Consider the following 22,959-nt stretch of genomic DNA (forward strand, 5'->3'; position numbering starts at 1 on the left):
CTCAATCTTTCCCAGCATTAGGCCCTTCTCCAGTGAGTCCTTCCTTCTCATTAGGTGGCAAAGTATTTGAGTTTCAACTTCAGGATCTGGCCTTCTAAAGAGCAGTTGGGGTTGATCTCTTCTAGGACTGACCGGTTTGAACGCCTTGCAGTCCAAGGGACTCGCAGGAGTCTTCTCCAGCACCATAGTTCAAAGGCCTCAATTCTTTTGCGCTCAGCCTTTCTTATGGTCCAGCTTTCACAGCCATACATTGCAACTGGGAAAACCATGGCCTTGACTATATGCATTTTTGTTGGCAGGGTGATGTCTCTGCTTTTTAGTATGCTGTCTAGATTTGCCATAGCTTTCCTCCCCAGGAGCAAGCGTCTTTTAATTTCTTGGCTGCAGTCCCCATCTGAGGTGATCTTGGAGCCCAGAAAAATAAAATCTGTCACTATCTCCATTTACTTTCGTGTTCATAGCAAACCTTAAATTGTCAGAATGAGGCCACCTTTATCATTAGCCACAAACAAATCATTTTCGGCACATTCTTCTGGTAATAATTGACAGACCAACAAATGGACCAAGCTCTGCACCTCCCCACATTCACACAACATGTTGTTATCTGCCAGCAACGCCAATTTGAGCATATTGGTCTTACACGTAGCATGCATTCCCATCCTCAACCTTGTCAATTTCCATCCAAGTGACACAGGGGAGATGAGATTCCTCAGCCACGTTCTTTTTTGGAATTATTCCTTGTTCTGTAAATTCTCTCCTCCACCTTCTAATTCAGTTTTGCTCCTGCGTGCCTTCAAGAATATTCAAGAACTCAGATCATCCTGAAAAATTCTTTTGGGTTTGCTAAGCACTTGGATAGGAGACTAAGAGGAAATACCAGGAGTGGGAAACCCATCTAGGAATGAGGTGATAACCAACTATTTTTATATTGCTGCTATGCAGAGAGGTCCATATACTTGGCAGAAGGCAACACCTAACCAACCTTGAGGAACAGCTTATCCCCAGAAGTCGTGGGTACTCCATCACTGGAGATTTTTAAGAAGAGACTGGACAATCACCTGTCTGAGATGGTATAGGATCTCCTGCTTGAGCAGGGGGCTGGACTAGAAGACCTCCAAGGTCCCTTCCAGCTCTGATTCTATTCTATTCTATTCTATTCTGTTCTGTTCTATTCTATTCTATTCTATTCTATTCTATTCTATTCTATTCTATTCCATTCCATTCCATTCCATTCCATTCCATGTTTCTATTCTATTCTATTCTATTCTATTCTATTCTATTCTATTCTATTCTATTCTATTCTATTCTATTCCATGTTTCTATTCTATTCTATTCTATTCTATTCTATTCTATTCAGATCTACTTGGTGACCACCAGATGCCAGTTGTTAGTTAGTGGATAAAGGCAGTGTGTACAGGTAGTCCTCAATGTACGACCCAAGTTCGAGCCCAAACTTTATGTTGCTAAGTGAGACATCTGTTAAGTGAATTTCGCCCCATTGTACGACTTTCCCTTGCCGCATTCGTTAAGTGAATCGCTGAAGTTGATCAATTAGTAACCCGGTTGTTAAGTGAATCTGGCTTCCCCATTGACTTTGCTCAGGGGAAAGGGATCACATGACACTGCAACCGTCATAAATGTGAGTCAGTTGTCAAACATCCGAACGTAAATCAGGTGACCCTGGGGACGCTGCAACGGTTGTTAAGTGTGGGGGAAAAAAAACGGCCCTGTCACTTTTTTTTTCACTGCCGTTGTAATTTTGAACCGTCACTAAGCGAACTGTTGCAAGTCGAGGACTACCTGTGTTGTACCAAAGAAGGAGCTAGCTAGACAGAAGCGCTAGGGAGAGCCTCGGCGATCTGATCGCCAGAGGGCGCCCCGTCCCCTGTTCGCCTCCCGCGAAGGAGGCTGCTGTACCGGCCACGGAGGGGCCACTCGCTGGGCAGCCGCCTCCCCCCCCCCACGCACCCACCTTGCGGGCTACAGGGACCAGACACGCGTGCAGCGCACGGCCCATACACACGCGCTCGCCCAGCGCAACGGCTCGTTCTGCCGCAGGAGGCTGCCGAGGTGGTGGTGGCGGAGACGCGGAGCCCAAGAGCGGGCGGGGGCTGCTTGCGAACCGCCCAGCGGCTGCTGGGGAAAGGACGGAGAGCTGGCCTCTGCCCTCCGCCGCCTTGGCCTGTGCCCCGGGGAACGTGGCGAGGGCGACGCCGCTCGGAAGGCGACTGAGCTGGGCAGGAGGAAGGCGGAGGCGACCTGTTCCCGGTCTGGGGCGGGAAAAAAGTCACCTTGGACCGACGGACACGTGTGCTGTAGCCAAAGGAGGAGAAGGCGTCTCCGGGGGATCCAGAGCCTTAATAGATCGCCCTGAGATACGCCCCCCCCATCCTTTCTCTCTCCCCCCCCTTTCCCACTTTCCCTTTGTGCGCGCGCGTGCGCGTGCTTCTGTGTTTTGTTTTGTTTTTCCCCTCCCGGCTTTGAACTTCGGAAGAAGTGGGTCACCCCGACTCTCATCCAGGAAATCTGGCGCGGTCGAGAAAGGGTCGCCCGCCTGGATTCTCCGAAGCGTTGGATCCGAATTTCGGAGAAAGAGAAGGAATCCTGTCCCGCCAAATCCCTGGAAGTATGTGAATTTAACGTTGCAATGAATGCACCTGGAAGTATGTGAATTTAACGCTGCAAATGAATGCACCTAAAACGTTCGTAATCTCTCTCTCTCCCTCCCTCCCTCCCTCCCTCCCTCTCTCTCTCTCTCAATGCATGGCGGATCGGCTCAGGCTGCAAACAACGGGGTTTTTTTTGTTGCATTCCCACAACCACCCTTATCTTCATCCATCATCATCATCACCACCACCATCACCATCATCTTGATGGAACAGCGTCGGCTATCCAAGAGAGATTTCTTTCTTTCTTTCTTTGCACCTGTTGCGCAGGGTCGGTTGGAGGGGCTTCCCAGCCACGGATGACCCAGGCGCACGAGCAGGGAATCTGACAGCCCTCTCCTCCGCCCCCCTCCGCGTGCACGTGTGAGCGCGGCAAAGGCGCGCGTGTGCATTCCAACGGGCGCTCGCTAGTAGCTTGGCTGGCGTGTGGGCGGAGCTGCGGGGGAGGCACCCAGAGAACGCGTGTCAGGCTTTGCAGAGGGCGGCGAAGGCGGGGAACCTCGCGGCTACCTGAGCGTGGGAGGAGGTGGTGGCGGCTTCGGGCCAGCGGTGAGCAAGGGCAGAAACCAACAATGCTGGTTTGTGCTCCCTAGAGCAAACCGCGTTCTAAGACCCCTTACTCTCCTCGTCTCCTTCCCACCCTCTTCCCCTTCAATCTGCAGCAGTCCTCGGAGCCTTGCTATAGGGGGGCTGTTTCTTGAATTATTGGGGGTGGGTGGTTTTTTTTTCTTTTTTTTTAGTTTCTAGCTATATTTTGGGTTATTGTTTTAGACTTGTGTAGTTTTGAGTGCAAAGTAGGCTGTCAGGGCTGTCAGGGCTTTGGAAATTGACACTCCGTTCGAATAAAGAATAAGTCAACAATAAGGACTCAGTAAATGAAGTATATAACTGAAAATGCTTTATAAATGGCCGGTGCTGATGATTTTTGTTTGTGTTAGAGTTCACATACAGGTAAGTCCTCGAATTGTGAGCACAACTGAGCTGAAAATTTATGTTGGTCAGTGAGACGGTTGTGAGTTTTGCCTCATTTTACAACCCTTTGCCTCGGTTGTTAAGTGAATCACTGCAGTTATTGAATTAGTAACACGGTTGTTAAGTGAATCTGGCTTCCTCCCCATTGACTTTTCTTGTCAGAATGTCACAAAAGTTAATCACACATGATCCCAGGACACTGCAACTGTAATAAATACAATCTAGCTGCCAAGTGTCTGAATTTTGATCACGTGATCGTTGGGGATGCTGCAACATAAGTGTGAGAAATGGTCATAACTCGCTTTTTTCAATGCCATTTTAACTTCAAATGGTCACTAAATGAACAGCTGTAAGTCAAGGACTACCTGTAGAAGTGTGACTCGCCCTCTCTCAGAGTGCGTACACTGAGTGTGACTTAGAGATTGTATATTCAGAGTATGACTTGAATGGTGAGCGTGCATTGTATGTTCAAATGCAAATGTGAGTGTGAAAGCTACAATGTATAGGAGTGTGTCTTGATTTGTGACTGGGAGATTGGAGTGTGACATGATTTATATGTGTAACTGGGAGATTGGAATGTGACATGACTTATATGTGTGAGAAAGTGTACATAAAGAGGAAAGGGTGAGCTGAATTTTGTGTGTAACGTATATGCAGATACAAAATGTGTGAGAGAGTGTAAATTCAATTGTGTTCAGATGTGTGAAGTGTACATACAAATATAAATGCCGCTTGAGATATATAGATATAGATATAGACAGTGGTTTTTTGTAAAAAAAAAAAAAAAAAAGGTGCCGAAACTCACACACGTCATACAACCCGCCTTGCCTACCCTACAAGGTTCCATCCAAAAGTGCCGGAACTCTGTTCTGGGCGTTCTATGACAAAAAAAGCCCTGGATATAGATATAGATATAGATATTGTTGTTGTTATTGTTAATTGCGAAGTCGTGTCTGACCCATCGCGACCCCATGAACAACGTTCCTCCAGGTCTTCCTGTCCTCTACCATCTTCTGGAGTCCATTTAAGCTGACGCCTACTGCTTCTGTGAACTCCATCCAGCCATCTCATTCTCTGTCGTCCCCTTCTTCTATTGCCCTCAATCTTTCCCAGCATTAGGCTCTTCTCCAGTGAGTCCTTCCTTCTCATTAGGTGGCCAAAGTATTTGAGTTTCAACTTCAGGATCTGGCCTTCTAAAGAGCAGTCAGGGTTGATCTCTTCTAGGACTGACCGGTTTGATATAGATAGATAGATACTTGTGGTCCAATATATATTGGACCATGAACCATTTCAACCTCAGTCCCTAGAGCTAATAATTGAAAGTGATAGAAATTGTGATTCAGGCTATACACTCACACACGTGAACGCACACACAGACACACACAGAGTTAGGAGTATGACTTCATACATGAGTGGGTGAGTATCTATACAAGTATTAATGTGACTTGTTTTATAAGTGAGAGAGATATATACAGATAGGAATGAAACTTGAGTTTTGTACCTCTGCCTCTCTGAGTGTGAATATCAAGAGAAATTCAGTGGTTTTCTTCATCCAACAACTCAAATGTTCATATAACTGGATAGAGGGAGAAAGGTTGCCATAAGTAATGAAAAGACCTACCACATCTTTAGTGTTCAGTAGCCCCCTGTTTTGCAAAGAGAACATTGCCAGATTTCCAGTGGGGCTGCAGATGTTCCCCATCTCATCCCCTGCAAGGCTGTTGACAGAGCGGTTAAATCCGCCTTGGCCAGTTGGATGCTTTCCAGATGTCTCACCTTCCAAACTCTGATGGTAGGAAATGATTAGAAGTTAGAGAAGAGATGGTCTTTCTGACGCACAAGGCAGTGGTGGATGAGAGTAGTAGTAGTAGTAGTAATAATAATAATAATAGTAATAGTAATAATAATAATAGTTGGAGATCATCTAGTCCAACATCCTGTTCAGGCAGGAAACCCTATACCATTTCAGACAAATGGTTGTCCAGTTTCTTCTTAAAAACTTCCAGTGTTGGAGCATTCACCGCTTCTGGAGGCAGGTTGTTCCACTGGTTAATTGTTCTAACTGTCAGGAAGTTTCTCCTTAGTTCTAGATTGCTTTTCTCCTTGATTAGTTTCCACCCGTTGCTTCTTGTCCTGCCTTTAGGCGCTTTGGAGAATAGCTTGACTCCCTCTTCTTTGGGGCAGCCCCTGAGATATTGGAACACTGCTATCATGTCCCCCCTCGTCCTTCTCTTCATTAGACTAGACCAGTGGTGGCCAACCTATGGCATGGGTGCCAGAGGCGGCACTCAGAGCCCTCTCTGTGGGCACGCGTGCCGTCACCCCAGTCCTAGGCCTTCAGCTGGGTTTTATAAAGTTTCTCCTTAATTCTAGATTGCTTCTCTCCTTGATTAGTTTCCATCCAATATGTGGATAAGCAAAAGATGTAGAAGAAAAGGGTGATTGGTGGTTCTCTAAAGGTGGACAACTTGGAGGTCACCAGATTGCATTGGACCACATATCATTCCAGGCCCTAGGGCAGGGGTCCCCAACCTCCAATCCGTGGACTGTTACCGGGCCGCGGCACGCCAGCAACTAGTCTGCACAAACAAGCAAAGCCTCATCTGTGGGATGCAGGCAGCACACAAAACCACGCACTCTCCGGTCTGTGAAAAAACCTTTCTTCATGGAACCGGTCCCTGGTGCCCAAAAGGTTGGGGACCTCAGCCCTAGGGCTAATAATTCAAGGTGATGGAAATTATGATTCAGGCTATAGAAGCTTGCATGATCTCAAATGAAGACTATACTGAATGAAACGTCTTAGGGCTTTTCTTTCTGTAACATTTCGCTGAAAAGAATGGATGGGATGAGCTTTAACAATATTCAGAATACACTCATGGAAGTGAAATCCTGTTGAATTCCATATTCAATTAACCAGACTAAGTCTGTTTCTGATATTTAAGGAAATGATTATGGTTTTGGAGTAGAGCACCTAGCCCAGGGGTAGGCCACCTTGGCTCTTTTATGACTCGTGGACTTCAACTCCCAGAATTCCTGAGCCAGCATGGCTCAGCTTGGAAACCTCTCCCTTTCCCCTCAGCGTGGCTGACTCAGGAATTCTGGGAGTTGAAGTCTACGAGTCATAAAAGAGCCAAGGTGGCTTACCCCTGACCTAGCCAGATGGAAAAAGGCTGGAGGCTCAAATCCTGGCTAAAGAATCAGAACAGCTGCTGTAAGGCTAGGTGTCAGATATGTGACTGGAAGAGCTTCCAAAATTCCTAAAGTGGAGAAATTACTTCTACTTATAGTTAGAGGAGAGATAGACAATCTATTCTACCCTCCTTTCTATATCTCACCATTGGCCATGCTTCCCAAAGATGATAGGAATTATTATACAGCAAGCTTGGACTGCCAAAAATTGCCTGCTTATGGATCACCTAATTTTGTGGTCCTTTTACATGGCACACTTACCAGCTACAGGGAGCTGTAGTAGTAATCCCAAACCAAATTAAGCAGATATCTCCCAGTTTTCCATATCACCAGAAGAAGTTAATGGAGATTTATTTATCACTTTGGCCTTGTTAATTGAATAAATAAATGGTCAAGCATGGGCAATCTGGAGTTCAGGCAACTCAGATGAACGTAGATGGGTTTAGTAGTTTAGTCCTTGACTTTTGATCACAACTGAGCTCAACATTTCTGTTGTTAAGCGAAGACATTTGTTAAATGAGTGCTTGCCTCCCCCCCCACAACCCCCTCACCAGCAGCTCCCCTGGAGGAGAGTCGCCCCCGAGCATGGCCCACGCGGAGCAGCGCAGCCAAGGACATGGCAGCCAGGTAGCATGGACAAGACTCTGCCCTCACGCCCCATTGCACAAGTTGATGCTGTGGGGCGCAGGCAGATGGAGTGGCTGCCATGGTGCTGCTGGGCTGCCTGGGCAATCTGCAGCGGGCGCTGGAGGTGGTGAGTGGCCCTGCGGGCAGGCAGGGTGGAGCGGGGCAGGGGGTGGAGCAGGGGCGGGGCCGGTTTTTGGGCACTCGGTCTCTAAAAGGTCCAGTATTGTTGTTGTTGTTAATTGTGAAGTCGTGTCCGACCCATCGCGACCCCATGGACAACGTTCCTCCAGGCCTTCCTGTCCTCTATCTGTCGATGTTCAGTCTTGTCATCTCTTGTTTGACTACGTCTAGCTTTCCTTGATTCATGGATCTTACATTCCAGGTTCCTATGGAGAAAAGATCTTTACAGCATCGGACTTTCCTTTCACCACCAGATATATCCATAGCTGAGCGTCCTGTCGGCTTTGGCCTAGTCACTTCATTCTTTCTGGCACTACTAGTACTAGCCCTCTGCTCTTCCCCAGGAGCACATTGGACACCTTCCAACCTGAGGGGTTCATCTTCCAGCGTCATATCTTTTTGCATTTTAATACTGTCCATGGGGTTTTCATGGCAAAGATACTGGAGTGTTTTGCCATTTCCTTCTCCAGTGGATCACATTTTGTCAGAACTCTCTGTACAGACAGTATTATGTCTAGCTAAACTCTCTGCACATTCCTCCCCCCAGCATCATCTAATTCTAACTCTAATTCTAAAAGTAAAACATAAGAAGAAAATGGTTGCATCTCCAACTGTTGTTAGAGCAAAAACATCCAATGTTAGGAGCTTTGACAGCAACTTTCTAGGTCCAAAGAAGCTATATAAAAATGCCCTCTTTAAAAGACATTGTCGTTCGTTAGGTTGTGTGCAGCAGCTTTTGACCATGCTTATGTGTATCAACACAGGAGTTAGTCTGGCAGGCAAGCGCTAATCTTAGGGACGTTCTGTGCTCCTAACTTAGGCCAGACTGTTATTTCCAGCACGCTGTAGAGCTCAAAGCTTTCCTGACTGATTTTGCTCGTCTTAAGCGGTGACACGAATTCAGCCTTGGGTGCCAGATTCATTTGGTGTTTGTTGCCAGGAAGAAGAAAAACCCAATCCAGTCTATTTGCCTCCGGAGGTGAGGGCCTCTGCAAGGTTTTATGTAAGAACATAGAATAATAGGATGGAAGGAACCTTGGAAGTCTTCTAGCTTAACCCAGTGATCAAGCAGAAGACCCTGTACCAGGTCAGACAAATGGCTGTCCAATCTCTTCTTAAAAATCTCTAGTTATGGGGCACCAGCAACTTCTGAAGGCATTCCTTTAGGAAGTGATGGAAGGATGCCAAACCAGGAAGATACTACTGAACAGATGCTTGTACCAAAAAAGAAAGGACACTTTTATTCGCTCAATGTGACATGCACACAGGAGACACCCCGGTCACTTCATCGGTATATAAGTGTTAACAGAAATAACAGTTGAAAAGGACTTTGGAGGTCTTCTAGTCCAACCCCCTGCTCAAGCAGGAGAACATCCCAAACAAGTTCTAGTCTCTTCTTAAACGCCTCCAGTGATGGAGCACCTACAACTTCTGGAGTCAAGTCATTCCACTGATTAATTATTTTCACTATCAGGATGTTTCTCCTTAGTTCTAGGTTGCTTCTCTCTTTGATAAGTTTCCACCCGTTATGTCTTGTCCCGCCAAGCTGGACTCAGCTAGGTTAATTTATAAAGCTTAAGGCACTAGAACATTTCAAGGTTATAACTAGGTTGGGTTTGTTGTGGAATGGAAGGAAAGAGAAATGGAGAATGACCAGCAGCTAGCTGGATGGACAGTGGTGATGGAGGCAAAGGTCTTGATGGGGCAGATTGTCTTGGACAAAAGCTATCTGTGTGTTTGCTGACATAAACAACTATTTGATGGTGCAAAATAAATCAGCTGGATTGGAAAATCCTTGGAAAAGGCCAGTAGCAAACTCCTTTGGTATTACTGCTGCCAGGAAACTATCTGGCTGTAACCATGAAGTTACTAAGAGTTGGATTTGATTTCAAGAAGATTTTACCTTGTACTGTTGTATTTACAGATTACTTAACTGGTCAGGGTTAAAGGATATAGAGTAAGTGGTATAACTCATATATTTTATTTTTTCAGGGAGGGAGGGAGGGAGGGAGCAGGAGAGGCAACTTGATTGGAAATGCGCCAGCAATTTTGTGTTCTGTTTTGTCACAGAACTTTGTTGGCAATCCAAGTTAACATTGGTATTCTTGAATTGTGAGCTCTTAGGAAAGTATCCCCTCCTTGTGTGTTGCTAACAGCCATTTCCAGTGGGGAAAACAGGACAAAGCAGAGTGGGGGAAAAAATATTTTCCTTTGCTATATTTCCAGTCTCAATTAGACCAAGGCAGGGTCCCTACAGGAGAGCCCTTTTAAGGATTATGTATTAACAGAAAAGCAACTAAGCTACCTCTGTTCCTAAAGCTGTTGTACATAAAAAATGGAGGAGCTCTGATCGACTCTCACAGCCACCATTTTGACAGTTTTGCTGTACTATTGTTGGTGGATGCCTCCGCTAAATGCAAGGACGGGATAAACTGAGCCCGGTTTGTTCTCAATCTTTTAAGTGGCCTCAAACTACTAGCAAAAGTGGCATTTGATCACAAGGCAAGGAGGCATGGAGAAATGTTTCCCCTTTTGCATTGGATTATCCAAGAAGGGACAGGAAAGGAGAAAAGGAGAGAGGAAAGACAAAGAAAAAAGAAGGGAAGAGGGGAAGGTAGAAAAAGGAAAGGAGAATGACGGAAGGAAAAAGAAGAAAGGGAAGGAAGGAAGGAAGGAAGGAAGGAAGGAAGGAAGGAAGGAAGGAAGGAAGGAAGGAATACCACTCGAAAAAGTTAAAAGGATCACGCACCTCGGTTCTAATTTACATGAAAGCTGGGACATGACCGCTGAAGTAAAGACAAGGATAGAGAAAGCTCGAACAGCATTCTTCAAAATGAAAAAGGTCTTCTGCAGCCAAGACATAAGCCTAAGACTGAAAATCAGGCTTGTCAGAAGCCATATTTTTTCTATCCTGCTCTATGGAGTAGAGAGTTAGTCTCTGACAGAAGGCCACCTGAAGAGACTAGAAGCATTTGAAAGATGGATTTACAGGCGGCTGTTACGTATAAGCTGGGTTGACAAGGTCAGAAATGAGGAGGTGATAAGCTGCCTGAGAAAGCCAAGGGAAATCATCAAAACAATTAAAAAACAAAAATTAGAATATTTCAGACATGTGATGCAACACCCAGAAAAATACGGCATACTCCATTTCATCCTCCAGGGGAAGATTGGAGGCAAACGAGGTCCAGGCAGAAGAAGAATAATTTGGCTTCAAAATCTAGGGGACTGGTTTGGACAAAACTGAGCAGCACTTTTTCGTGCGGCTGCTGATAAAAACATGATCGCCAACGTCCAATAACGGATATGGCACAAGAAGAAAAGGGGTACGATCTGTAAAAAGGTTGAAAAGCCCTGTTCTGGTCCAACCCCCTGCTCCAGGCAGAAAACCTTCTGCTAATGGGTTATCTAATGTATTTTTGAAAACTTCCAGCGATGGAGGACCCACAACTCCAGAAGGCAGGCTATACCATTAACTGTTATTACTTTCAGAAAATATACACCTAGGTTGGGTCCCTCTTTCAACCATGCTTCAGAGTTTATGGGTCTCAGAGGAGAACCCTTATTTTCATATATGGATATATCTTCCCTCTCTGTTCAGAAAATATGTACTTAAATAAAATTCAAGAAATGGTGAAAGAAAACTTTTTGTAAAAAAAAAAATTCATTGTCTTATACCAGTGGTGGCAAACCTATGACACGGGTGCCAGAGGCGGCACTTGGAGCCCTCTCTGTGGGCACAGGTGCCATTGCCCCAGCCTTGCCTCCCCCCATGACTCCCTCCTCACCAGCAGCCCCCCTGGAGGAGAATCGTCCCCAAGCGTGGCCCATGCGGAGCAGCGCGGCCAAGGACATGGCAGCCAGGCAGCATAGACAAGACTCTGCCCTCAGGCCCCATCACGCGGGCAGAGGGCGTGGCCGCCATGGCAGCCCGGGTGATCTGCAGTGGGCCCTGGAGGCGGTGAGTGACCCTGCGGGCAGGTGGGGTGGGGGACAGTGTGGGATGCAGCAGGGGTGGGGTGGGGGGATGGAGTGGGGGCGGGGCCAGTTTTTGGGCACTCAGTCTCTAAAAGACTCGCCATCACTATCTTATACTGTACAATGGCACATACACAGTTGCATAGTGCTGCGAGGTGAATTGGTACAAGGAGTTTCATTATTGGAAATGAGAAACAGCTCAAACAGATGAACTATTCAGAAATAATTAAAGCAACTGAACTTTTTAACATGAGCAACACAGCAATGAAAGGGTTTTAAGTCAGAAGAGACTGCAGTTTCTTGTTCCTGAAACAATACTGGCTCCCTAACTTATTTTGAAAAAATATGTGTGAATTTGGGATAAAATTGAAACATCAGGATAATTGGCTAACACTTTCAGGAAAAGAAAGGTAAGGAGAATATAGAAAAATAGAAACAGAAAACAAAAGAAATTAAAACTTATCCCGAGATGCTCAACTAGGCTTCTAAAGAATATCTAAAAATGAATTAAGTAAATGCTCCTTTAATTTGTATCTTTTAGAAACTCAGAATAACCATGAAATAGGTTGTTGAGGATTTAATGGAAGATGAAATCCGAGAAACAATTCCATTTTGTGCTAGGAGAGCAAAGTAAGACTAAGCAATGGCTAAGCACATAATTGTTCAATTACATTTTAAAATCAAGATGTAACAAAACATTAACTGTAATTTTAGCCACAGGATTAATAGCTTTATTACTTCACATATATCTACAGATCAAGAAGGATCTTTTTACCTAAACAAAAGAGGCCAAGACTTGATTTGAAAGGCATTGATGGATAGACGTAGGTTGGCATAGTAATTCTACATCTAAATTTTTAGGTAACATTTACAAATAATTAATTATACCATGGACGGAATAGATGCATGCTGATCAGTCATTAATTGGGATGACCAAATTAGGCAGAAGGAAAAGATAAGCCTGAATCTTGTCTACATTATTACTTGCATTTAGAATGAGTCACTTGTTCACATTCTGCATATTCATTCGGAAATTACGGAAGTTAATATTAAATAAATAAATCCAACCTACAATATCTTTGCTGATGACCTCTAAACTTTTAACTTTTGAACCTGTGTATTCCCACAATCCCTGATACATTGAGACATACCAATAATCAAAGAGCTGCAGCAACTGCTCAGATTAAGAATCGATTTCAGAACTATATCACTGGGGGACTTATGTGCAGGTAGTCCTTGACTTATGACCACAGTTGAGCCCAAAATGCCCATTGCCAAGCAAGACAGTTGTTAAGTGAATCACTGCAGTTTTTAAGTTAGTAACATGGATAGATAGATAGATAGATAGATAGATAGATAGATAGATAGATAGATAGATAGATAGATAGATAGATGTGGGTGGGTGGGTGGGTGGATGGATGGATGAATGGATGAGAGGGGGGATGTGGCCCAAAGTCATTTAGTTATCCTGCATAGCAAAGGATGGACCTGATCCTGGGGCTCCAGAATGCTGGTCCAATACTTCAGCTCTACTACTTCACTGGGTGTCTCAAGCTTTGTGCAAGTTTGGTTTCAGTGCATTTTGAGATCTTGATGAAAGGTGAGCAGATGAGGAAGCATTTGTCTGGCACCCATCCCATTCATTGCCTTGAACATCAGGTGACTTTCATTTTTTTGTCTTATCCCAACTATGCAAGATGAGGTCACCAAATCATCCATTGCAGAGTTGGAGGACAACACAAAGATAATTTAATCTAGGGTGGTATTTCCCAACCTTAGCCATTTCCAGGTGTGTGGACTTCGATTACCAGAATTCTTTTCAATGGCCATGTTGGTAATGGAATTCTGGGAGTGTTTCTCAAACCAACTTTTAGCCAGGTGGATTTCAACTCCCAGAATTCCCCAGCCAGAGTTGCAGTCCACCTGTCTTAGTGTTGCCAAATTGGATAAATATTGATTTTAATCCAACCCTCTGAAGTATATTTCAGACAAATGGTTTTCCAATCTCTTCTTAAAAACCTCCAGTGTTGGAGCATTCACAACTTCTGGAGGCAAGTTGTTCCACTGGTTAATTTTTCTAACTGTCAGGAGAAATTTCCTGACAGTTAGAACATTTAATCAGTGGAACAACTTGCCTTCAGAAACTGTGAATGCTCCAACGCTGGAAGTTTTTAAGAAGAGGCTGGTTTAAATGGAATAAGGTTTCCTGCCTCAGAAGGGTTTGGACTAGAAGACCTCCAAGGTCCCTTCCAATTATCCATTATTCTGTTATAATGACAAACTTCTTGAGCTTTCCAGCATCTTCTTAAAATCCTGCAGAGGTGGGAAAAAAACCCCACACTCTATAGCAGTGGTGGCGAACCTATGGCACAGGTGCCAGAGGCGGCACTCAGAGCCCTCTCTGTGGGCACACGCGCCGCCCCTGCCAGCAACTTGCACAGGTCCATTAGGCCACCGCTCCCCACAGGTATCCCCCCATGAGCAACATTGAGGAGGCCATGCCCATCCCAGCCATGCCCCCCAATCTACCTTGATAACCGAAGCCACGCCCACCCAGTGGGCCATGCTCACCCAGTGGGCCACACCCCCATGCCCCCCCTGAGGCCACCACAGTGCTGATGCGGCCCTGGCACTTTGTGATAAATAAGTGGATTTGGGGTTGTGGTTTGGGCACTCGGTCTCTAAAAGGTTCGCCATCACTGTTCTATAGGTAGACCATTCACTGATATACAGATCTTGTCCTCAGATCTTTTTAATCACAGCAGAACATCAGATCTTAAGCCTTCAGTTGCTGATCTATACGTTCTCTCTCTGCAAACATCTCTATGCCATTTTCTCATTTACAAACTGACTGCTTCACTTGAGCTGCTTAATAGCAAAAGCAGGGGTCTTTTCCTTTTCACTGAACACATCTACAGAGCGACTTCTTTTCCTGACCTGGAGGGTCTATCATTTTGCAAGGCTATTGCTATTTTAAAAGGTCGGGGACAGGGTGGGGGTGGGGATTTGTATTTTGAAAATTGTGCATCCTTTCATTATGAACACTGATCCATTCTGATTTTTTTTTTTTTTGTTTCTAAGCACATTCCAAAGATTATTGCTGCTCTTTATCTTTCTTTTACTGGCACACACAAGCACGTGCCCTTTTCATGGTGTATGTTTTGGTGTTGAATTACACCCTCCTTTTCGTTATCTGGGCAGCCTTGTGCACGGATGTAGATGTGGACAGGCTTGGGTGTTCAAATGCTTTGAATTGTGTGCACATGTGTGCGTATGCCAATCAGATAAGTATTTGAAATATGTTCAGAATATGTTTAAGGAGCATTAAAGAGAAGTCTTTAATAATTTAATAGGGATGATACAAAGCCATAGAGAAGGAATGAGAAGGAGCAGGGCGTTGTGACAATTCAGTTAGCCATTTTTTATATAATAGTTACACAATGATTTATAGGAATAGTCACTGATGGCAACTCTTTTGGGATGGATGGAATTAAATGGCTTCCTTCCTTCCTTCCTTCCTTCCTTCCTTCCTTCCTTCCTTCCTTCCTTCCTTCTCCCTCTCTCCCTCCCTCCCTTCCTGCACTCCTTCCCTCCTTTATTCTTCTTTCTCTCTCCCTCAATCCCTCCCTTCCCCCTTCCTTCCCTCTCCTTTCTTCCTCCACTTTCCTTTCTTCCCTCTTTCCTCCTTCCCTCTTCCTTCCATCCTGCACAATTCTTCCCTCCTTTAGTCTTCTTCCTCTATCCCTCCCTCCCTCCCTCCCTCCCTCCTTCCTTCCTTTCTTCCTTCTTTCCTTTTTTTTTAAAAAAATAAAATCTTGGATCTGGAACCAAATAATAGCACAAAGGCTATTGTAACACAACAGCGTAATGGCTCTCACTGAAGATCAAAACACATAAAAGAGATAAGAATGTGCAGGCATTGCAGAAAAGATAAAGACACACACAAAAAAATCCCACAATAAAGTCAGAAGTAAGATACATTAAAGCTTTTTACAAAGAAGAGATAAGGGGCAAATGTATCAGGCCACAAGAAGAGATTCCCTGGCTTAGCAAGGAGTCTGCAGTAGAGCCATGGCAGATTTCAATTTGTTATTTTCAGAGTTGGGGGGAATTCTATAGCGCTTTTGTGGAATCCATATAAATACAAGATGGTTCCAGAAACCCCAAACCTCTTCCCAAAGTTGATCTAGTCAAGTGCCATCTGTTTAGATCAGGGGTTCTCAACCTTGGCAACTTTAAGACTTGTGGACTTCAACTCCCAGAATTCCTCAGCCAGCTTTCCTCATCTTAAAGCTATCAAGGTTGAGAACCCCTGGTTTAGATTCATTTCTCTAGCCTTATATTGTGAAGATTCAAAGAACCTGCATCATTTTCAGAGAAAGGTGTTTGGAGTGTCAAGCCTTGGGGGGGGGGGACTCCAAAACCCAGAGAAACATAAGACAGACTTCTTCAAATTCAGTGGGGCAAAAAAGTATTTAGTCAGCCACCAATTGTGCAAGTTCTCCCACTTAAAAAGATGAGAGAGGCCTGTAATTGTCATCCTAGGTAGACCTCAACTACGAGAGACAAAATGAGAAAACAAATCCAGACAATCACATTGTCTGATTTGGAAATAATTTATTTGCAAATTATGGTGGAAAATAAGTATTTGGTCACCTACAAACAAGCAAGATTTTGAGCAAGCAACTGTTTGAGGTTGTGGACAGGTGTCTTTTATACTGATAACAAGTTCAAACAGGTGCCATTAATACAGGTAATGAGTGGAGGACAGAGGAGCCTCTTAAAGAAGAAGTTACAGGTCTGTGAGAGCCAGAAATCTTGCTTGTTTGTAGTCCTGTAAAACTATCTTCATTCTCTCAGCTAAAATCATCATAAATACCTTATAATCGTTATTCAGTGATGGGAGTGGCACAATGGCCTGGAGGTGGAGTTCTCGCCTCTCAGTTAGGAGGCTGTTAGTTTGATCCTGGGTAGCAGCAGATATTTCTCTGGGCCCAAAGAACTCTGCGGTGAACTCTGCATAGGCGTCAGAAAGGGCATCTGGCCAGTAAATGCTCAGCTCCATTCAGTCGCTCTGACTCCATCCTGATACAAGAGACAGTAGTGGCCAAAATTGTGGAAACCTTTTGGGAAAAGTGTACAGTAGAAATGCCACCTTTGGTTAAGTTTCTAATTTTTCTTCTAATTTCTTTATAGCTGTAGCCTTGTTCACTTAATAATACTATTTTATATCGCTTTCTGGTTGACCAGTCAACTCTTTGCGCCATTACTTTAATTTTATTACGTTTTACAAGCTCACTAAATGAAAGAACACAAAAAACCCCAACCAACTTCATAGCGATCACATAACATATTGACAAATGTCCCCCTCTCAGCTTCAATACATAACATCAATAACTGAATCCTATCATGATCTGATTGGCTCATTGCCAAAACATGACACCTGATTGGCTCTCTAAACACTCATGTTCATTGGCTACAATCAGATGAAGGAAAGCTACCTGATATCAACCTAAGCAAGTTGTGTTTCCTTTTTCTGGTTATTTGGCTATAACTTTTCATAGAATATGGTACAGATAATTGAACAAACTTTGTTGCATTACATTCTTGATTAAATTATCTTTCCATTGGTATATAATTTTATGGTACTGCTCAAAAAAAAAGTGGTGTTATTAGCCATCAAACCTCAAAAATACACTTTCCCCAAAAGTTTTCCACAATTTTGGCCTCTATTGTTTTACAGAGTTGTTAAAAGACAAAAAAAAAAAAAAAAAAGATTAATGATGATATCAGGCAATAACCTTTTGCTGAGGTCAAATCTTGACTTTCTTTAGGCATTAATGCTACGTTAGCCTCTATCCAACTGTCCAGTATATTTCCAATCTGTAAAATACAGTTCATCAGGTATTGCAATAGCTGCAGTAGTTTGTCTTCAAAATGTGTATACTAAAAGGCTAATGTAGGCACTTTTCCTATTTTTAACTTTTTTAATGGCTTCATAAACTTTCCTTATTTTTATAGATCCATTCAATACAGGTAGTCCTTGACTTACGGCCATAATTGAGTCCAAGTGTTCTGTTGCTGAGACAGACAGTTAAGTGTGTTTTGCCCCATTTTACGACTTTTCTGATGTAGTTGTTAAGTGAATCATTGCAGTTGTTAGTTGTTAGTAAAAGAGTTGCTAAGTGAATTTGGCTTCCCCGTTGAGTTTGCTTGTCAGAAGTTCGCAAAAGGTGATCACATGACCTTGGGACACCACAACGGTCATAAATATGAATCAGTTGCCAAGCAACTGAATTTTGATCACGTGATCATGGGGATGCTGCAATAGTTGTGTGAAAAAACTATCCTAAGTCACTTTTTTCATTGCCGTTTTAACTTTGGACGGTCATTAAGTGAATGGCTGTAAGTCAAGGACTGCCTGTAGTTGTTTCTGTTTCTCTGTGATCTTCAATAAATTTGGCTTCTTTAAGTATTCATTGACTTTTGCCAGAGAAATTTCTTCTCCTTTATGTAATTTAGAATAATATTGATGAAATTATTTTTCTGTTATCAATTGCTGTAGTAGTTCCATCTTGTAGCTTTAATATCATTTCCCCTCCTCTTTTTCTTTCCTTATTTCATATGCTGATCATTTCCCTGGTTTATTTGCAAAATTCAATATTCTTTTGCTCTGCATAACTAATTTTTTCACCTCCATTTACGTTACTGTTAGCAAAGACAATTGCCACTGTAAACGTTTATTACTTTGTTGTGAAATTATTTTGTTTGGGGGAAATTTGATGGCATGACTATGGGATGCTGCAATGGTCATAAGTGTGAAAAATGGCCGTGAGTCACTTTTTTCAGTGCCATTATAATTTTGAACAGTCACTAAAGTAACCGTTGTAAGTTGAGGACTTCCTGAACTGATCTGGAATCAGGTTGCCATTTCTCAGAGACCTTTTTTTTTCTTCCCTCTGCAAAGGAAACTTCTTTTTTTTTCTTCAAAATTTTATTGATTTTCCAATATTACATTTATATCTTTGAAAAGCAATGTGACGACTGAGTTACCATACTTCAATTACATACAAATATCATTAGTACAAATCCCACACTATTACAGTAAATACTTCCTCTCTTTTTCCTTAATATATACTGTCTCATATTTAAATTAATACACTTCTTATTCTCAATCAAATAAAAAAATAACTTTCTTACATTTATCAATAGTTTCTAGTTTATATATATATCTTAATTGTTTTAACATTCAATCTTTGAGACAATCAACATCCTACATTTTTCCCATTTTAATTTTCAACAACAACAATAACAATAATAAAGTTGGAAGGGACCTTGGAGGTCATCTAATCCAACCCCTTGCTCAGGCAGGAAACTACCATTTTGGACAAATGGCTGTCTAGTCTCTTCTTAAAAACTTCCAGTGTTGGAGCATTCACCCGCTTCTGGAGGCAGGTAGTTCCACTGGTTAATTGTTCTCACTGTCAAGAAGTTTCTCCTTAGTTCTAGATTGCTTCTCTCCTTGATTAGTTTCCATCTGTTGCTTCTTGTCCGGCCTTCAGGCGCTTTGGAGAATAGCTTGACTCCCTCTTCTTTGTGGCAGCCCCTGAGATACTGGAACTCTGCTATCATGTCCCCCGCATCCATCTCTTCATTAAACTAGACATACCCAATTCCAGCAACCGTTCCTTATATGTTTATCATTTCCAAGTTTTAAATGTTCCCAATTCCCTTTATCACAATTCCTCACAAAATCTGGTATTCAAGATACACGTCTTATCTATTTAAGTTCTCACCCTCTATATCAACAAATTAATAATACAGTAAAATATTCTTATTTTCTAATAGTTTCCAAATATCTTAAACCTAGTAACCAAAAGGTCTTTTATTTCAATGCTTAGTATTTCCTCTCTCTTCCTCTTTGTATCTAGTATCTCATATTTAAAGCTAATAATTTTTATTACATTCATCAATATGTTTTTAGCTTATAGATATCTCAGTCACCTTTACATGACCTTTAGAAGGAAATCAATATTCAAATTTAACTATTAATATTTATACTTCTAAATTTTAAGTGACCAAAGTTTCCTTTATCTCCATTCATAATAATAGCTTGTATTCAAAATACACTTCTTATCTATTTGGGTATGTTCTATTTTAATTCTCATAAATAAGTCAAAACCCCATTCTTCTTCAGTCTTATTCTAGCTTTCTTTCTGCAAAAGAAACTTCCCTTCTTTCTTATGCAAAGATCTTTGCAATTTCTTTTAGACTTGTGATAGGGGTAGTTGAGCTTGTGTTATTGCTGAGGTGGCAGTGCAGATGTATTTCTGTTTAATTTCTGTTTATTTTACAAAGTCCACTTGCCTTTTGAAAAAAACACCTTTGGGACAACCATGACCTGGATGATTGAGAACCTCCACAGACCTTTTATTACACAACTTTTGATTCTTTTAAAGCTACCTTGGTGGCCCAAACTTTCAAGTTCATGGAAGGAATATCTTCCTAGTACCTCCATGTGGCATTTAATGAAAGCACAGGGTTCTGGAGAGGAGGCTGTAGATCACCGTATTTTTCATAGTACAGTGAAAAATAAGACATCTACCCAAACGTTCCTTGGACATTTCATAAGGAAGTTAATACAAGACACAACAAACATAACATTTCTCCAGAAGTCTCTTCTCCTTTGAAAAACAACAACATGCCGGATTTTTTTTTTTTTCCTGCACAGCATTTGAATCGGCCATAAATGTTCTTTTTTAATCCGGTGGCATAAAGGTTTGTGAGCATTAAACAGAAGCTGAGAAGTTTTTCACCAAGCAGGGAAGCCAAAAATAGTTGAGCTTCTATGGCACTTTAGAATGTGCACTTTTAAGTAAAAAATTACCCCAGCATTCCCTATTGTATTGTGCAGAGCTTCTCACTTCAAAGAATCCTACAGCAAGATATAAACAAACTTAAAAAAAAACCCCACAAAGAAACAGAATAAGTACTAAAACCAGCTAGGCAGGATGAAGACCTTCCTACTTATTTGCCCTCAGTTTTGCAGCACAAAGGTAATATTCTGTGGTAAATATTACGGCAGTAACAGGAAGAATATAACGTAAAGAGCTAAAATGATATTTGGGAAAACAGGGTGACCTATTTTGAGATCAACACACACTAAGTGTTGAAGCTCCTTTCCCCTTCCTTTTCCCTGGCCTGGATGCCCAATCAATATTGCAAGGGTCAAGGCCAACTTTTTCACTATATTTAACAGAGATTAAATTGGGAAATGTCTGCTTTACAGAATTAGAGACAATCTCTCTGCGTACTGTATGCTGAAAACCTTTATCCTACTTAAGAGTTTAAACGCAGGTTCTGAAGGAAAAGAGACTAATTAAATGTGGCTTTTCAAGTTTCCTGCCTGAGTGGGGGGTGGGTGGGGAGGTGTGGGCATGTGTGGGTGGGGGGTGGGGTTGGACTTGATGACCTCCAAGGTCCCTTCCACCACCACCACCACCACCATCATCATCATTATTAGTCCAGACTGAGTCCTAATTTTGCTTCAGCTTTATTGTAGAAGAAAATTTTTAACTCCCTAGTGTAGCCTGTAGTCCTGCCAGTTCCTTAGTGGCCCTCATTCAAATGCTAACCTGATTTGACCCTGCTTAGCTTTTCAAGATGAGTCAGGGTCAACCCAACACACCAGTCTAGGCTAAAGTATGTTTGGGTACTTTGGGATATAGCATGTTCTGGAAATCCCATCATCATCTTAGGCTTCAGGGATAAACCAGGCTATCATGGAAAGCCTTATTATTTATGATAGAAAAGAATATTGATAGAATGATAGAATATTTGAAGCTCAGGGTTGAAGTGTGCAATCCTTGGTGCTCTGTGTGCTTGGTTGTTTCTTAGTTTGTTGGGGAATTGTGCAGCAAGTGTTCATATGAAGTCAGACTCACTGACCCAGACTTGTAGTTTTACATAAATAAATACATCTAACATTTATATTTTCAGCAGACATGATAGTCAGGAACACTGGATCATCATGAGGTAAATCACACAACAGCATGCAGAGCACACAGAAGAAAAAGGCGGGAAAAAGGGAACTTCCCCCTTTATGCCCAGCAACCAATCATAATGTAGATTGCATCATGCAGGAGCCTGCATTCTCCAACCAATCAACTACAGCTGTTTATTCTGGCCCATTATATACTTTACTGGTTCAGCTATTAAATTAAATATCTTACCATGTTTCATTACCCAAACTAGCAAGAAAACAACCAATCTCAGAGAGCACAAAGGATTTCTTGTTGTTCGGGACAAATCATGCCATGGAATATAGTGGCTGTGTTTTCTCAACTTGAACTGTGAATTCAGCTGCTGTGTCAAAGGACAACTGGAATGATCCAGGTTCAGTTCCATATTTAATAATGAAATTCATTTTTTCATGTCTTTTTACAATTCTATGGAATTTATGGAACCATAAAACAGCCAATAGGTGTGCTTGTGGATAATTCAACCAAAACAAAACTGAAAACAAAGCTAACTAAGCTTATATTGTATTAATCCAGGACCCAGAACGGGTTTAAACTTGTTTTGCAAATGCAACCACCATATGAATGGACTGGTTTTCAAAATATACTAAGCCATGGATTTCTTCTTTCTGATTGGGTGAACAAACCACAATTGCTGGGTCGCACAACATGGTCAGCCAAAATGAAGATGTCTTGGTTATTCCTCGGTGTACCCTAACTCAAAAATGTGACAAAAGTGGAAGGAATGTAATATTTATGCAGGCCATCCTGAATTCTTGGGGCAAAGGTTGAATTGCTACAAGTAAATAAATGTAACAAATAAATGGCACAGTAATTAAAAAAAAAACTTTCTCCCTTTTGGAGAAAATTGAATAAGATGAGAAAGATAGAGTGGTTGAGATCATATTTTGAGCTTTGGAATAAGAGTTTTAGGCTACCATGGTCAATTCTCATATTTGACTCTACTATAATATAGTTTGTTTGACTTGTGAATCCAGCCATTATGGTTTGTGGCTTATGATGGCATTGTGTGAACCTGTACTGTTATGGTTTGCAAACTGGTTTGGTGTACTGAGGGAAGCTAGCCTTTGCTGGAAGCTAAACCCTGGTTTAATAATAATAATAATAAAGTTGGAAGGGACCTTGGAGGTCATTTAGTCCAACCCCCTGCTCAGGCAGGAAACCCTATACCATTTCAGACAAATGGCTGTCCAGTCGCTTCTTAAAAACTTCCAGTGTTGGAGCATTCACAGCTTCTGCAGGCAATTGTTCTCACTGTCAGGAAATTTCTCCTTAGTTCTAGGTTGCTTCTCTCCTTGATTAGTTTCTAT

The 22,959-nt window shown here is 42.4% G+C and overlaps 1 protein-coding gene across 1 annotated transcript in view; it reads left to right on the forward strand.

The window, feature by feature from the left end:
* Nucleotides 1-2,173: 2,173 nt before the first annotated feature.
* The window catches only part of GRM5 (glutamate metabotropic receptor 5), a 310,218-nt gene continuing 289,432 nt past the window's right edge, over nucleotides 2,174-22,959 (forward strand). Inside the window, exon 1 of the mRNA XM_039342953.1 lies at nucleotides 2,174-2,626. The gene's annotated coding sequence lies outside the window, so the exon portion shown is untranslated. The remainder of the gene's footprint in view (nucleotides 2,627-22,959) is intronic.

The sequence above is a fragment of the Crotalus tigris genome, unplaced genomic scaffold (genome assembly GCF_016545835.1).
Source record: "Crotalus tigris isolate CLP2741 ecotype Arizona unplaced genomic scaffold, ASM1654583v1 scf7180000017828.1554129, whole genome shotgun sequence".
In the NCBI taxonomy this organism is placed as follows: Eukaryota; Metazoa; Chordata; class Lepidosauria; order Squamata; family Viperidae; genus Crotalus; species Crotalus tigris.